This window comes from Parasteatoda tepidariorum, chromosome 9 (assembly GCF_982258835.1).
Source record: "Parasteatoda tepidariorum strain Cologne lab strain chromosome 9, Ptep-v5.0, whole genome shotgun sequence".
In the NCBI taxonomy this organism is placed as follows: domain Eukaryota; kingdom Metazoa; phylum Arthropoda; class Arachnida; order Araneae; family Theridiidae; genus Parasteatoda; species Parasteatoda tepidariorum.
Window position 1 is genome coordinate 93,049,727 of NC_141763.1, and position 18,526 is coordinate 93,068,252.

At 28.6% G+C, this 18,526-nt stretch overlaps 1 protein-coding gene across 14 annotated transcripts in view; it reads left to right on the plus strand.

The window, feature by feature from the left end:
* Positions 1 to 18,526, plus strand: part of LOC107454143 (uncharacterized) — a 145,618-nt gene that overhangs the window by 65,946 nt on the left and 61,146 nt on the right. The window lies entirely within an intron of this gene.

Consider the following 18,526-nt stretch of genomic DNA (forward strand, 5'->3'; position numbering starts at 1 on the left):
TTATTTTATGTACAATTAAAAAGATTTCTCTTTGCTTTCAGACATTTTAATTTTTTTTTCATTACCACTATGATAAAACTTATGCTAAAATATTTGAAAGTTATGCAACAAATCGGGTAATGAAAACTATTTTATTTAGGTCTATGTTTCTTAAAACAAGTTTGAGCTAGGAAAACAAATAATTGAACCATATGAAACTTTCTTAAAGTTTGTCAACAATTTTGAATTAATGCAAGAAAAGTTATTTTAAATGATTAATATCACTTGTACATCTCTTCAGAACGCTTTTTTATTTTTATAGTTTTCTCTATTTTTTGTAAGTTTAATTATTTTAGGGAAATTTTTACATTACATTACCTATTCTTTCTATAATTCATGGTACTTGTATGAAGCAGTTTTCTCGCATCAAGTAATATTAAATTTCTTCAGCAATTTTTAAATTGCCTAAAGTGCCTCATTTTTAAAGTTCCTTTTTTAATCTTAATATCTCCTGTTTCCAAAAATTGAATTTAAAATTGCTTCATTTAAACATTCTCTAAAACTATGTCATGGTTTCACTATTGTAAAATAATAGTTTAAAGTCAATTACGTGGACTTTTTTTCATACTTCGAATAAAAAACAATTTTAAAAGAAACAAATATTTTTAATACAGTTCAAAAGATTATTAGCAGCTTTTTCTGTTTTGACACCCTTTGATTTATTGTTACTAAATATTTATGTAAATAAATGCAGCATTTGGGTTTTACAAAGAAATAAAAAAAATAATTAGAATAATTATTAAATAGGTAAAATTTTTTGTCTTAATTTTCTTAATTTGCAGAATACGGAAAATAAATTGAATCAAGAGAAAATTTGGATCTTTGTTTCCAAAATAGCTGTGTTGCATGCAATAAATTATAGATAAAGAAAATACTATCATATTGGTCGATTTTTTTCTACATTAGAATTTTTGTTAAGTATTAATCAGAATAATTTAAACCTTAAAAAATTATAAAACTCTAAAAACAATATATGAAACACACTCATTATCATAAATAAGTTAAATATTGAAAAAAAGTAAATAAATCCATAACCTATTCCTTTTAGATTTTGTAAGAATAGCGTTATTTTGGAAAAAATAAGCACATCACATTTGAATATAGAAGTTTTAGTTCGTAAAATAAAATTTTTTCGCCCTTTGTATACATACATTGCTAATTTATGAGTTCAAAAAATGTATTACGTTACGTTATATTTGTTTCAAGTCAATCCTAAGTTTTGTAAACGTCTATTAAAAAATGAGGAATAGCGCAAATATAAACAAACCTTTGAGAAAGTAAACAGCTGGAATTGATCCCCGAGGAAGCTTAAATGGTGATGTAATATATCGTTTGGCCTCCTTTGGGGATGGATGTGGAATGTGAATAACGGTACAACGAAACTCCCATTAGAACAACTCGCATAGGATCTGTTAAAGTAACCTAATTGAAGCAATTATATCAGATCCAGAGACGCTAGAAATAAAACATTCTAGAGATATTCTTTTAGAAAATAAATATTCTTGTTAAAAAGACTTACTCAAGGCGATCAAGATTTTCTTGTTAAAAAATTAACTAAAGCGATAAAGATTTCTTGTTTTAAGTTCAACTCAAACGATAAAATTTTTTTTGTACTCTTGCTAAAAATATTAACTAAGACGATAAAAATTTCTTGTTTAAAGATCAACTCAAACGATAACGAATTTTCTGTTAAAAATGCTAACTCAGACGATAAAATTTTAGGACAAGACTAGAAAAAGTAATAATAAAAAAAAGAAAATCATTCTCATTTGGAAGCTCATAAAATAGATTAAAGTTTATAATTATGTTTGTAAGAATCAATTAATTTTATTAAAATCATAAAATAAGGTAAAAAGATTGTGGTAAAATATATTTTTCAGAAAATTATAAAAAATTAAACGTAAATTTTGTAGCTGTATTATTTTTCAACTAGTTGGATACCTCTTTGTATGAGGTAAAAAAATGAAACATAAGAAATACATCTGTAACTATTATACGTATTACTACGTAACTATACACAAAACTAAAAGTCAGCATGAAACAAAAAATAATTTCAAATTTTTTTTTTTATTATTTGCTGCTTCTCCCAATGGTTTTACTTTTTATTATATAACCAGCGTTGAGCAGCCGATCCAATTCTGAGTTTCCGACGAAAGAGAATGTTTAATTTCGCAGCCTTGTAATTTTGAACCCAACCCAGAAGATATGAGAATTCTTGGATCACGCATTAGGACAAACTAGCCTTCTTGATGATGGAACTAATCGCATTTGCCTTACTTGGAGATGAAAACGCCGAAAACCTCCCACGACAAGGGGATTCTAATCCATGATCAGTCTACCACTGAGGATATTTATGTCAGCACTGTGATCGGTGAGATTGGGGAGCAGAATTCATATCTACCAGTCACCTCTGAGATTCGAACCTGCGTCACCTGATTGGGTGGGGTGAAAGCTCTATCTCCTGCGCCACGTAAAATTAAGGAAATAAAGTCGTTAAAAAGAGATGAACTATACTTAGAAAATTTAACCCCAAGAATAATCCATTGGTCGAGGCCAATGGCATTATTTTTCGTGGTTTCAATCTATTTTTTATTTTTTGGATTCCAACTGATTAAGTTGACAATATAAAGTTAGTTTTTTTTTAAGTTTTAAGTTTTTTTTTGTTGTCAAAAATAGGCCCATAGTATAAGAAAATAAATTTTAAAATGTTGAATATTGTGTGCATGTTTATATGCTAATCAGTTTCTAGCTAATCAGTTTTATACTAAATTTAAGTATTCAATTATAGTTTAACCAGCAATTAATCTCGCTTCTTAAAATATAAATTTTAAAATATATTATTATCATAAATATGCATATAATATATAGAGATTTATGCAAATAATTGAAACTTAGGTTATTTAAAAGATCGATTTTTTTCGTAAAATAACCACGCTTAGTTTTTGGAAGAAAAAAACCGTTTAATTTAAACTATGGTTTAAATCATATTGGTTTAAACCAGTCAACCCCCCTGATTTATTGTTAAAGCTACTCTGATGATTAAAAAAATTATTGCAGTGCGAATTTCATTTGAATTGAAAAATCTACTGCATAAGTTGTGAATATTTAGTGCATATAACATAATATAAAAAAAACTTCAAAATTAGCTGCTGTCAGCTTATTGTTTCAAACTTTTGAGAGTTCATTAAAAAAATGTATGTAAAAAAGTTTTAGTTTTACATAATTAGGGAGCATAAAATGTAAGATAATAATTAGGGAGTGAAGCTTCCGAGTTTCAACTACTTTCCTAATTGGGACCCTATTTTCTCAAATTGCGATTTCTCCTTTTGTTTCATCCTCTCGAAATCCGAGCTATAATTAAGGACAGAAAAATGCTATTTTTAATTAGAAATATGTAGCTTACAAGGAAGTAAACTCATAAATTATTTTTTTTTTAATTTCAATTTAACTTTTATTATTTTTAACTATTTCATAAAGTTATTTTATCGGCAGAGTATCTCAATTACGCACACGTTACTAGTTTAAAAAGTTTATTCGTTTGAAAAATATACAAATTGGAAATGATACTAGACACGTTTCCAGCGCTCAGAAATAGGAGCTCATTTTCATGACTCGCCAGACTTGAACTAGAAGAAACAAAAGTGATTTTTATTATGAAACGTAAAATTGTCTACGAAGAATGGAATAATAAAGATTAGAAGCAAAGAAAAACCATAGAAACTAGACGAACCATAGTAGCAGAGTGAGAGAAAAAACAAGAAAAACCATAGTGGCCGAGAGGGGCAAATCAGGGTAAAAATCAGGCACACGTTGTGAAAAAAAACCTTCAGATTCGCTGTTTTAGAACGTTTTTGTTCAATTTACGTCTGTAATTCGTCGTACTCGGAACAATATTTTTCGGAACAATCCGTCTTTTAGAATGTGTAGACGTATTTGCTTTCTATCATTTCGATTTATTTAGACCTTTTTCTATGCCACTCTCTGAAATTCGGCCTGTTTTTAGTTTTTCGCCCGAAAAGATGAATATTTTTGTGAAAAAACAAATCCTGACATATCTGAAAGATATTTTATTATTCATACATGTATATCCTCTTTGCCTTTTTTGTCGCCGCCATCCCCTAAAATCACTACCTTTCCATTCATATTCCATTTAAATAAAAATAACTCACTGTTTAAATAATACTTACACACTGGTAAAATTATCTGTACTTATAGGTTTAATTCTGATTAATAATACAAATATTTACTTGGTTGGGATTATTCTGAACTGGTTAAATTTTTATAAGTATTAATTTTTCAAGAAGGGGTATATTGATGAATTTTTTAAGTTTCGAAATTATTTTTTAAATAAATACCTTTTTTAAAAAATGCTCTTTTTTAAATGTTCATTTTCTCATGATTTTCAGTTGAAATTATCGAAAAAAGCTTTTAAGTTGTTTGTCAATTAATCATATCTTTTTTTAGTTTCGGATTTTTGAAGGAAAAAAAATTTATGCACAGAGATTGTCTTTTAGCATGCCTTTGTTTATTTTTCATTCATTACAAATTTTCTCTTATTTTGATAATGAGTGAGAATTATTTTTTGAAATATACTCATAAAATAGTTGTTGAGGATTAAATTCAGTTATTACATAATGTTACACATTTTGATAAATTTTTACGGTATCGAGCGAGTGCCCTTTTCTGTGAGAAAGCGCCCTACCTTTTCTTTTTTTTTTATTTCTAGGGAGAACTAACTATCCCCATTTGAGATTCAAGCTTATAATAATGACAGAAAATACAATTTTTAGTCAGAAATAAGCAATCTGATGAAAGATATATATTTTTTTGAAGTTCAGTTAAGTAAACTTATTTTCGTTATTTTTAATTATTGCATCAAAAATAATGTATTTTAATTTTTAGCATTTTTTTAATGTTTCTTGCGAATCAAAATCCAAATCGTAAGCCATAAAACATTCTAAAAAGATTATTTGAATATAAATTTTAACATTTCTTATCATTTTTCATTGTCGTTAAAACTTTGACTAGCATGAGTAAATATAGTTATATTTTTTCGTCGGCATACAAACTGGAAAAAAATTCTTTTTTTTTTTACCAAATGTTGTTTAATACATCGGTTTCCAAGTGCTAAGCACAGAATTATTTATTTATCAGGAAAACTTATTAATCATTAAAATTTCCACCACTATTCGACTAGCTCAGGGATGGCGAACCAATGGCACGCGTGCCATTTGTGGCACCCGACACAATATTTTGGGCACGCCACCGATTACTAAGTTCACTATGAAGCATTTTAACAATTAAATTAAAATTCACAAAAAATTAACAGAAAAAATGAACAATTAATGCCAAGAAAGCAATTAATAACCATAAAAAAAACCCGGCTAACAATAAATAACTAGCAAAAAAAATTAACAGTTCGGCTTAAACTAACGTCTTATTACCTTAATAAGTTATTTGTCATCTAATCTGCAACAACATAAGTCACACTGATGTTACTTTATGTTGAATTACGCTTACAACTGAGACATTACAAAAAAAATTTTTTTTTCGTAGTAAGCAAAGAGTTTTGAGTTGATAGTATTTAGTATTATTATTTACCCAATAATCACGAAGCCAAAACTATTTGTCGGCACGTCTATGACCTCATTAAACAATTTTTTTAGAAAAATTGGCACGTTGGTGCATAAAGGTTCTAGAGTGCTCTAATTTTTACAGGAGTTCTGCTCCTGATGCCAGTGCAAGTTACAAATGGTTCCTGAAAATATTATTTTATTCTATAGATAATTGAAATTTCGACAACTTTCCGACCTAAGCAAATTCGAAACTGTAAGGAAGGAAATAAAATAAATAAAAATTGTGAAAAACCATGTTTTTTTAATTAAAAATATTTTCTTAACCAATGTAATTAATTTAATTTTTTAATTTAATTAACTTATTTAATAAATTTAATTAATTTAACTTTTAATTAAATAGTTTTTAGCGGCTTTTAAATCACGTGAATAGGAGACCAAAAATACGAAATATAAGGCACATCAATTTCGAAAGACGGGAGGGGGAGGTATATTTTTGGTAGTTCATTATACGGTAGCGGTTCCCAATTTTTTTAAGTTGTGGAACTCTAAATGCTTAACCTTCTTTTACCGGAACCCTAATTTTACAAGCAAAAATCATTAACAGGTTAAGAAAATCAATTTTCATATTACGAAATCAATTAAGGAAAAAAAAAAACACTGCAATTTACTTATTGTGAAAATATGTATTGTGAGGAAAATGAAATTTTTGTTTTTGGTGCATTCACGAATATATATCTCAATGCGAGATATTTAAATTACGCGAATACGAATCTCGACATTTAATTTTAAAATCGAATTAATACGAATTTCGATGTTTGATCTAAAAATCGCGTTAAAGGTATTTTCGAAGCTTCATTTTAAAATAGCGTGAATATGAATTCCGTTGTATAGTTAAATCACATGAACACTAATCCTGATTGTGGCTTTTAAATCGAGTGAATACGATACGCAATTTTTAATATAAAATCGTGAAAATACAAAACGCGATGCGCGATCTTAAATCGCGTAAATAGGAATCGCGATGGGTGATTTTAAGTCATGTGAATGTGATTTTAAATTGCTTTTGCATTATTAGGAAAAAGCGTAAAAATGATATTTTTTTCCTTGAGAATTCGAAAAAGTCAAGCTTTCTTTGAAGAGGTGGATTTTTTCTTTTATACTAATTGTTAAAAAAATTTCCGCGATGGGGACAAATTTTCCGCGAACGAAGTTAAGCGTTTGTGCATATTGAACAAGGTTTGTTCACCGGCATCTAACTATATAATTTTGTAAAGATAACTGAAATATTAATTAATTTACTTGATGAAAAAAAGTCCAAATTCTCGGAACCCTTGTGACACTTTAATGGAACCATGGGGTACCGCGGAACACCTTTCGGGAAGAGGAAATATGTTTCTCGTTTTATACTACGTTTTTTTATTTTAGGTCTGACAAATATAAAATTATCTTCTTTTGAATCTGCTTGAAAAACATAGTTTTTAAAATTTTAATTTTATATGTTTTATTATTATGTGGAATACCAAAAAAAAAAAAAGAAAAAAAAAAAACTTCCTTACATTTGCATACACTCAAAGAATAACCGTCTTAAATTCAACAAATGCTCCAAATATTTCAATTTTGTTGATAACTTAAAGAAGAGCTTCTTTTCTAAGTAATGTTGAAAGTAAAAGTTTATTTGTGTGGTCTACTTCAGTTCTGTTTTAACTTAAGTAGTTTACTTGGTTGTTTTAATAGATTCTCGAGATTTTACTATAAACAAATTCTTGAAACTTTGGAGTTTCGTTGAATGAAGGAAAACAGTTTTTTTTCTTAGTTGTTATTGATTAATAACTTTCTTGAGAACTGTCTTGATCGTTTTTCTATCGAAAAGTTTAGCATAAAAAAAAATATATATATATGCTGTTACTTTTCTTTCTTTTTAAGAAATCATACGACGTTGCTCACGCTGTCTTTATTAATAATCCCTCTAAGAATTTCCTATTAGCACGTTAATATTTAATAAAATTTTTAATGTTTGAAAAACTTATTCCTACTTATTTAAGATGCAAATAGAAAAATGATGAAAATAGAAGTAAAGTATTAGATATAAAATTCTAAGTTGTGACAGCGCCGAGTTGCGAATGTCACAACTGGAAGAATATTTTAAGAAAAATATTTTAAAATGAAATAAAATAAGGATTGCGTTGAAAAATATTTCCAAAAATTTTATTAAGGTTAATTTATTGAACTTAATTTTTTATTTTTTTCTTCCTCTTTTTTCACATTCTCGAACCCACATACTTATTTGGTACTCAAACTTTTAACTTTCTGAAGTCTGTTTCCCATCTGGTGATTTTATGCACTTCCACTTTTTCAAAATTACGGCATACAGTCCTCGTTTGATTTGCTATTGGTTTATTCTGGTTTTTCTCAGACGAGGTGTAGTCGTTTGCTGTAATATACCGCCAACTGCTGAAACTGCTCCCGCACTGGCGGCATGTTAATGCCCCCCCCCCTTTTTGTCAGTTTCGTCTCTGAGCTCCAGCATGACAATTTTTTCTTACAACAGCTAGTCAAAATTCCAAATTTAGAAAGAAAATACCATGTCATTAATAGGCACCTATTACTTTTCGAAGAAGAGGTCTAAAATATATCATTTTTATGACTTATGAATGTGTATCTTTTATGTCCAATGTAAGAAATTGCATAAAACTGGCAGAGTCTTATTAATTCAATAAATAGATTAAAATTTGGCTATAATGGTATGTCTTTTATTTTTTTTTAAATAAGAAACCAAGCCTAAATAATGCAACGAAAGAAATATATGTTTATTTTCAATAAAATATTCTATATTTTTACATGCTTTGCATCATTTTATAGTTTATATATTTTATCTATATACTTATTTTGGCCTATTTCTAAATTTGCTCAACTCTGTTACAATTTGATATAACTGTGGCGTAATAAATTGCTGTTACGTAACTAATGTGACATAATAAATTATAATAAGCCATTGATATTGAGTTATTCATTTTTAAAAACATAGATAGAATAATATATCTATATAGCTTAGCTATTGTATCGATTGTTATGGGAACATTGAATTCACCGTTTTACGTGATTTTAGTGCTGTTGATTTAAGCCTTGCGTTTGAGTACGTAATATGCCTTGGTTATAAATAAATGGCCTCATTACTTTGAAGTTTATTGCTCGTTTTTAGGAACTGTAAAATAAAATTTAATAGGATGATGGGTATTTTCAAGATTTTATATTTATAACTTATGACGAACGTTACTTTATTGAAAGACTGCATATTTATATATGAATGTTATATTTTTGCAATTTTTTATTTTTTCCGATTAGTAATACGATCGCGAAAAATAAGAATATATTCTTTTTTGCTCGCCAACCTTCGCGGTGGCCTCGCTTTTATCTTTGTTATTACCTTAAAATTCAATATTTTTTAAGACAGTTTTTTTTTTCGTAAAATATATTATTAAAATTTTATATAAGAGCATTTTGTTAATATGTTAATCGTAACAAAATTAACTATTACTTGTATTTGAAGAAGAATCAAATGTACTTGAAAATAAAATATTTAAATTTAAGAACATACAACGACACAATAAGAAATTTCGCTTGTTAAAAATGTAAAACGATAGCCTTATATCTCACAGTTCGAAACGCAAACTGTTTTTATCACTTTTGAGACATTGCTTTTTTTTATTTTTTTTTATAAATGTTATGGTTTATATCTATCAATATCTGATCACATTCTCTTATTTTTTATTTCATATATTCAGTTTTTTTGTTGTTGTTACTTTTGACATTAAGTCAAGTGCGAACTAATAAAAAGTTGATTTTCGGAGAGCTTTCGACAACAATAGAGAAATTATCATTACTTAAAGCAAAAAAGTGGGAAAAAAAACCACGAAAAAAAGAATCTTGAAATTGGAAAAGCTCACGAACAAATAGGACTTTCGGGGAGAAATAGTCGTGTTAAGTTTATAATTGAAAATAGCTATTCAGCACGCCGAATTTCAACTCTGTAGTGGCATTTCAGTGTGCAGTAGACAGATCAACATGTTTTTTTTTTTCACGTTTAACAATTGTGAATTCTCGAACCAATAATCGAATTTTAAGTTTATATTCCAGGGTACTACTTGTACCTTTTCTTTTTCACACCTTCGTAATTTAAAGTTTTCTAAGTCTTATAGATTTTGTGTACCAAAACAGAAGTCAACGTTAAGAAGAATTAATATTCGCGTAAGTATAATGCAAACTAAAAATTAAAATAGTATTCTTACCAAATCTTTTCCGTTTTGTTTATAGCTTTGAATTTTGTTAGAAATATAATAATAATTTATGTAATTATTAATCATTTCACCAATATCATTTTCACCAATATTCAAAGCCTTTAATAATTTATCAGCTTGTTGGAGATAGGATTTTTCGGCCACATTATAATAAAAAATACATTAGATTTTGTTTTCAATTTCTATATGCTAATATCAATTAATTTTCACTCTAAATGGGTATAAAGAAAGAATTTACTTTTGTTTAATTATTTATTTCGGCAACTTTTTAGTCCCTTAGCCACGTTTTGGCAACAGAAATTAATAGTTTAGTTTTTTTTAAAGCCTCAGAATTTTATGTTATAACTTTGCTCTCTCCTTGTTACTAAGCAAGTTAATCCAGAAAATAATATCAATAAATTATCTTTTTTAGACCATTTTCCAAAATAACTCAAGCATCATTTAAATATTTAAATATCTACGATATAATTTCAATTAGACGAGAAGCAACTAGTTGGTAAGATATTCTAGTTTAAAACAAAATTCTCTTTTTGTACAATTAAGATTAACCCATTCATTTTAGGAGTACTAAGTATATTGGTCATGGAATCGAAAAGAAAACTTAGTTTGATTCATTTTTTTTAATTCTAAGGTTAATTTAGTTTTCACAAAACACATTATAAAATTTCAGAAAGCTTAACGAAGGTAAAGGGGAAAAAAGACTTGAAAAAATCTTTTTTTACCAGTAGCCTATTAAGTTTCATTTATTTCACTTTTTTTTTTCGTTACCTTGGTGAAGGTCGGTCATTTCTCCTTTCTTCTTTTACATCTTGAATTCCGTTCATTCTTCATTGTAAAAATGTAACATCCAAATTCCATGGAGGTGAATATAAAGTGGCTACTCTCTTTCTTTCTTATAGCGTTTCTTTTTTTTTAATGTTAATAAATTGAATATGATACATATGTCTTTGCGTTAAAAAAGTCTAGTAGTGCACTAATCGTAAAGCCATGGTTCCCTGTAGAACACCGAAGTCAAGGGTGTTGCTATTGAGCAACGGAGTTCCTGTGCATCAAGGCACGAACCTCCTATTGAGCAACGGAGTTCCTGTGCATCAAGGCATGAACATCCAATCGAAATATGAAAGAATAAACAGTATGTTTATCTTACAGAAAGAAAAATAATATAATAAATTGATGGGGATAGTTTAGCTGGTACCTTCCTCATAGATTACCGGAGCTAACCATAGCAACAATTTTACTTTGGCCCCAGTTGGGTACAAAATTGGCTCGATATGGGTCCTATTATAACAGTGGTTACCAACTAGCTGCCCGCGAACAGCATACGACCCGCAAGAACTTGTTCTGTGGACCGCGAACTAAAATATATTAGTTGTCATTTTTTTGCTGACAATTTTCATAAAAAATCTATATGGGTTTTAAATACTTTTCTTTCAGAAGTTGGAAGCCCCTGTATTAGAACATGCACCGAGGAACCAATATTGAGTTGTCTAGATTTTTTTTAAATATTGGTCCTAGAATGGCCTATATAGGGCCTACATTGATCAATATAGGACCTATATTGGCTAAATAATGGATATGTAATATCGGGCGAATCTGGCAATTCTATATGGAACCGATATTGGTTGTAAAATTTCGGGTGAATTGGAAAATTCTATATAGGGCCAATAACGGCCCTTTGAACAATTATTGAGCCAAGATTCATGAATGAGGGCCCAAGTTGTTTTAATGCTACGGAAGGGGTAGCCGAAATCTGGAAAATGGTAATCCGATTGTTTGGTCGAGAGAGTAGTCCAAAGTTTGAACTTTGAAAAGCGGATTGAAAGTTTTTTCGCACAGTTATAAAATTCAATAATCCAAAGGTAATTTCATGCAAAAAGCATTTTTTAATAATTATTTTTATATAACTTATTTAAAAAAATGATTTTAAAATATTTTGAATTGTGACGTATACAAATTTTTAAATCGTTTTAAATACACTAATTTTGTATGGAAAAAATACAAAATTTCAACGAAATCGGTCGATTAGTTTCTGCGAAATCTAATTTTAAATATACGACTATTTTAATACCACAAAACTTCAGTAACAGGAAAGGGAATAAAAACGCCCTAAACTGAAAAAATTAAAAAAAAAAAAAAAAAAAAAAAACTATTTAAGTACATCATTTATTTTATTATTTTAAGTCTTGTTATCAAGTTTTAAATGTAAATATTAGATTAAAGAAGCTATATTAAGACAGCTCTTGTGTTCAAATATGCTAATTCAATTCCACGAATTCTGCTTTCGGTAATGCAAATTGGCACGGTTTTTGAATAGCTGAATTATTCTGAAGGCGGTCGTGTCTGTTTTATGTCTTTCTGCGAGCCCATTTCTAAATCGAAAGAGATGATGAAAAACTTCTCTATCTACGTGCATTTCATATAAATAACTTCATTTTATATTCATAATTCTCACAACTCCTTGGTCCGTATCTTAAGTGACAAAATACTTATTGAAATAGGTCAGGAATTTATATTAAAAAGTAAAAATCACGACACTTTATTCTGAAATAAATTGTTGTTCTATTTTAATTATCAGATATGTAAGATAAATTTCTCTTTGTTAGCAGTATTAGGCAATTCCTTGCCACAAATACTAGATCAACACGTAAGTTACAAAAAAAATCTCGATATAACGAGTACGATATATTACGAGAAGTCCGATACTACGACAATTTTCTAAGTCATCGTCGAAATAATAATGTTAAAGATGCAAAAATTGTATGTTTATAGCGAGTTGAAAATGACTGGACTCCCGTTATTGCGGATAAAAAAAATTTCAAGGAAATACATTTTTGCGGTTTAAATGAAGAATACTTTGCAAAAAAGGATTAAATTTATTGGACGGAAATTCCTACAACTAATTAAATATTTTACTACTATTGAAAACGAATAAGTTTTATCATAACTGTTAAAAAGTTTTTTAATAACTGTTAAATTTTTGTTATAATAACTGTTAATAAAAGTTTAATTGTTAAATATTCTATAAGTGGCTGGTGGCCTGTTATAGCATACTTACCTATTAATATTAATAATGTGAAGCATTTAAAAAAAAATATTGTAAACTTTACGAGGTTTATTTTTGAAATAAAGAAAATTTTAAGAGACAAGCGTAAACTAAAGTAATTTTTGCAATATGATTAAACATTCGTAATAATTCCATTTTTATTAAAAAAAATGGTTGTAATAAAGATGCATTTTCGACGAAAAATTGTCATACAATTTGTGGGGACAAATATTTTCATATTTCCTACTTTTCTTAAAAACGGAAGTTATTATCATGGGTTTGTCCAGACATTTTGTGAAAGGTCCGTTTTTCGTGAAATTGTGAAAAAATTACTCACATTCTTTCAACCAGGGTCCGCTTTTATGAATTTGTGCAAATAGGGTCCGTTATTGCAAAAAAAAAACTTTTTCAAGGAGCTTTTAAATTGTAAAGACATACAAGATTATAACACTGTAAAATTATAATTAAAAAAATTAAATTTTAAAAAATAAACAACAATTGCTGCTTCTAAATTAGAGTTGCAACATACAAATATTTGGTATTTAGCCTATACTGCTGAACGCAGAATATTCATTTCGGACGAATAATGGAAGAATCGTCTGCCGAAGACAAAACTTAGTTCGTTTACATCCATCTTTCTTGTTTTCTGCCCTGGAAAGGGTTTATTCGATTAACAAAATAATAATGAAGATAAACAAATTTGTGAAGGGTCCGATTAAAAGAAAAATCATTTTGTGAAGGGTCCGTTTTTAAGTTAAAATATTTTGTGAAGGGTCCGTTTTTATGAAAAGATATTTTGTGAAGGGTCCGTTAACGGACCCAAATTTCTTCTAAACAGACCCCTGTTTATGTTATTATTTACATTACCGATTCTTCGTACTTTGCCAGTCAACATATTTCTTTGTTTTATTCATTATACGATTAATTTATTTTTAAAAAATACTTTCTTTTTATGCTTAGAATTTTTTTTTTAAATTTAAGTGTCAACAGTAGTTTTTAAATGCTTTGTTTAACAGGAAAACATTTGTTAATTTCCTGTATTTTGTAGGTGTATTACATTTCCTTTAGCTCAAACGTCAGGATTTCCGGATTTTTATTTGTTGATAAAATTAGAATAAAATTCATTTTATCTCACCCCGCCTACAAGCTTTTAAAAATAGTATCTAGTTGTCATCCGTGATTTACTCTTTATACCATTCAATTAATTTTAGACAAATATGTATTTTTTAAATAAAAGCTAAAACAGCGATTTTTAATTTTTAAGTGATAAAATTACACTAAATGTTGTACAATATATTGGACGTAAGATCTCAGGATATAGCTAAAAATTTTTTTAAATTCAGAATACTTAGAAAATATTGTTGTATGAGTTAGAAAGCAGTGGTAAGTTTTGTAAAAGCAAACAAACAGGAAAAAAAAACCTAAAAATATTATTTCTTAAATGATAAAATTGTACTAAATGTTGTACAATATCTTGGACGTTAGGTCTCCGGTTATACCTAAAATTATTTTTTATTCATTATTAAATTATTTATTTAACAATTTATTAATTTTTTATTTATTTCCAGTAACAGAAAATCCGGAATTTTAAGTGTTGATTATTAAGTGTTTAAAAATTATGAAATGTGGAATAAAACGTTCAAGTTATTGAGAATATTTACGATTGCCTACAATTTTCTAATGAATTAGAGAAAAACTATTTTACATTTTGTTGAAAACTATAATTTTTTTTGTATTTCATTATTTTTGTGATTATTTTAATTATCGTGTAATAATGCGCAATGATTTTAAAGTTTGTTAAACAAGCAATCAAATAAATAAATAAATGAGGATTTCTGTGTTAACTATCTCCGCGCGATGCAATTAGGAAACTCTTTTCAAATAATTCCAACCTAGAAAAAAAAAGAAAATGTTTGAAAGGAGGCTAAATGTTAACAGCCAAAAATGAATTAAATAGAAATAATGATCATTTCAAGGAATGTTTTCATTCTTTTTTTTTTTTTTTAAATTTCAATATTTAAAAGAGAAAAACAGAAATGGGAAGGGAAGGAACGTTAATGGGTCCGTCACGTCCTGCTTCGCTGAGAAAAGTACTGTCATCAGAATATCCTCGGTGGTAGACGGTTAAAGGGTTAAAATCCCGTTGATGTCGGGGTGACCGTGGGATGTTTTTGAGGTTTTCCTCTCCGTGTAACGCAAATGCGATTTAGTTCCGGCGTATTGTCCCCCACGAATGCAAAATTTCTCCCTATACTTGATCCTAGAGTTCCCTTGTCTTCAGGATTAGGTTAAAAATTACAAAACTGTAGAGTTGAGCATCAGTAGTCGTAAACCCAAAATTGGATCGGTTGTTCGACTACGGTTATAAAGTGTTGTATTTCTCTATTGTGCAGTTATATCTTTATCCTCTTCTATAAAAAATCCCTAGTTTGTCCCAATACTTGATTTAGAAGTTCTCTTGTCTCCTGGGTTGGGTTCAAAATTACAAGACTTCGGCGGTGCCATAAATCCTAAAATTACTCTGTTGTTCAATGCCAGTTATAAAATCACATAAAATACATCCTTGGTTGTTAACGTATGTGTTGACATTGTTACACAAATACTATACGTTATAAAGTGTTATTTTAGGTTTAGAGTCAAGCGAAATAGCCTGATTGGTAGGACGGTGAACTCCTGTGCGTAAGAACGGGAATTTGAATCCCACTGGTCAAAAAAACCTCGTGTGTTAAATGGTGACTGGTGCACGTTAAATCTGTCCGGGTCTCAATGTCCTCTACGATCTCTTAACAAATCAATACCTCTGGGGGTACTGAATTGGAGATTGATCTTTCTCTGGATCAGGTCAAAATTACGATCTGTGGATGAATGGATTATAATTGGGTCCTTCCAGTAAAACTGGCTGCGAAGTGTGAGCGTGACTAAAGCCGTATTCTTGGCCGCAGATGCCGCCACTAAAAAATAGGAAACGCACCCTCTGCCTTAATTAGCTTGTTTTCAAGCAGGCCTACTGGCATTAGAAAGTGGCAATCGGAACAACTCAAACAAGTCTAGAAACTGCAAGAGCTCTTGATTTGTTCCTCTCTTATTCTTTAAGTGCGATATACTTTTTTTACCACTTAATTTGAGCATCTGTTAACTATATTTTAAAGCTGAAATACTAAAAAAAAAGTTCTGGCATTTAAAAAATTATATCCGCATTTTATGTTTTAAATGCTTGTTGCAAAAGAAATTGCTTAAGCGAGAATAACGATTTTGATGCACTTATAATTAAACAGGCTAAACAACTTCATTAAAACAGCAAATTTGATAAAACAAAATAAGTACAAAAGTAACATCACGAACACATTTCCAAGTCAGTACAATCCATAGAGTAGTACTTATTTATAACTCTATGGTACAATCTGGGCACACCTAAAAGAGAAAGTTCTTTTTCCTTTTTCCCTCTCAGGGGAAAAGTTAAATCGATTTCCCTCAAGTTTGATTTTTCCCTTTTTGCTCCGAATCTCACTGAGAACTAAGGTCTAATGTTTTATTAAAGGAAAGTTGTAAAAAAATAATAAATGGGTCGCCGTAAATTGAATTTAGGACATTTTAGTACTTTGTCTTATGTCTAAATTATCTGATAAAAAAAATTACTTGATAAAATTTAAACAGATGTATAAGAAAAAATTTTTTTTAAAAAAAAAGGTTCTATTTTTATTATTTTGATGAAAAAAAGGCAAGAAAGATCCGCTTGAATCTCATTTATTCTAACGGCATTTAAATTTTCTTAAGAATACTTAGAAAGAATAATCAATAAATCTTTATTTTTATTTTTTATTTTCCGATGAACTTAAGAAAGAAAAATCACGTTCTTGATGTGTGAAGAATCGACTTTTTTTTTGTTTAATAATTTTTTCTTCTTCTATCTTCCAACATTTATTCCTCCAATAAAAAGCTATTTTATGAGCTCGTGAATTATCATTTATTGTGATGGTATTTTTCCAACATTGATTGTTGAAGGAATTAAAGTACAAAACATTTCTATCTATTCTATGTTTTGACTTGTTTCTACATTAAAAAATTGTGATACGACGCACCGTTATTTTTGTGTACTACTTTATGTTACGCTTTGTTTTGCTACGTGGAAACTATTACAGTACGAAATATTATGTTACGAAGGTGTGTAGATAAATGTACAAGACACTGGATTGAATAAAAAAATTTAATAATCGTAATTAGTTTGAGAATTATTAACTTAAACGTATAAACAATAATTTGCGGATGGCTCTGTAACCAGCAGAAATGCAACTACGTAGTCGACACATTTATGAACTTAATACACATTTTTTTTTATTATAATTTATTCGAAAATTATTAAAATTTTAAATATTTGTTTCGCTTGTTTTATTTTATTATTTATTTATTTTTTTGTCTTACATAAATTTAAGCTACATAACATTTTACTCAATGAAAAGTAGTTGAATTAAAAACTTGAAATTATGAAAGGATGTAGAAAGAAGTAAATGGGGGTACGATAGAGTTTAAGAAAAAAGAACAGTTGGTAGTTTGAGAATCGTTAACTTTAAAACTTAGTAAGTTTTGAAACATCACAAAGTTATGCCATAAGTATACATAAAAAAAGTTGAACAAAAACAAAACGGCATAACCTTGTAATATGCATAATGTTTTAAAATATGTATTACTGCAGTTACTAATTCTAAGCCTAGAAAAGTTGTGAAAGTAAGTTACTTAAAATCTATGTTAAAAAAAAGGTTTCCTATTCGGATTTTTCATTAATACTAATAATTCGCTCTCTATCGTAAGGGCGCTTTTTCATTACACGACACGATACCGACAAAATCGGACGACAAATGTGTGAACGACAATGTCGTTGCCGGATCGTTTAAGCAATTGTTTTTTCACTTGTCCGATATCGTTAGTGCGAGAAGTAGAAATTCTTGTTCATTCAATGTTTTGAGCTAGACATAAAATTTAAATAATTTAAAGTTTTAGTTTTGAATTCGTTTTGGCAACGGAGTTAGATATATAATAAATGTTGCTGTGTTCTAAAATGTTTAAGAAATAAAATATGTTATTTTTTTGATAAAATTATTGGTAGTATCGTAAATTGGCGTTCATTTAATTTAGTTGGCACAAAGACCCAACAAGTGAGCAGTTGCTTGTGTTCTGCTGGGTTTTTTTCTGCGAACTTTAAATATGCCGGATGATAATCGTCGTCTCAAACTTCTTACTTTATTTTAGAAGAAAAAAGCTAGCAGTGCAGAAACGTTTTTGGGTGCACGAAATGGTACTTACAGATTAACGCCACCACAGCTACAGATTTGGCGGTTTTTAAGTGCCGCCAATCTATTCTTAAAATTATGTCTGTAATCACTTAACATTACTTAAATTCTTTAAATATTTTAAAGTATTAAAGTTTTTTTTTCAAATCGAATTAAAATATTAGTTTCATTTAGAATAATCTTTTTAGATGATTTTTTAAATGAGTTTTATCAAATTTATCTTATGAAGCCGTTCTATCATGTTTAAAAAAAATGTTTCAGTTGAATCAGGGAACAGACTTTATATTA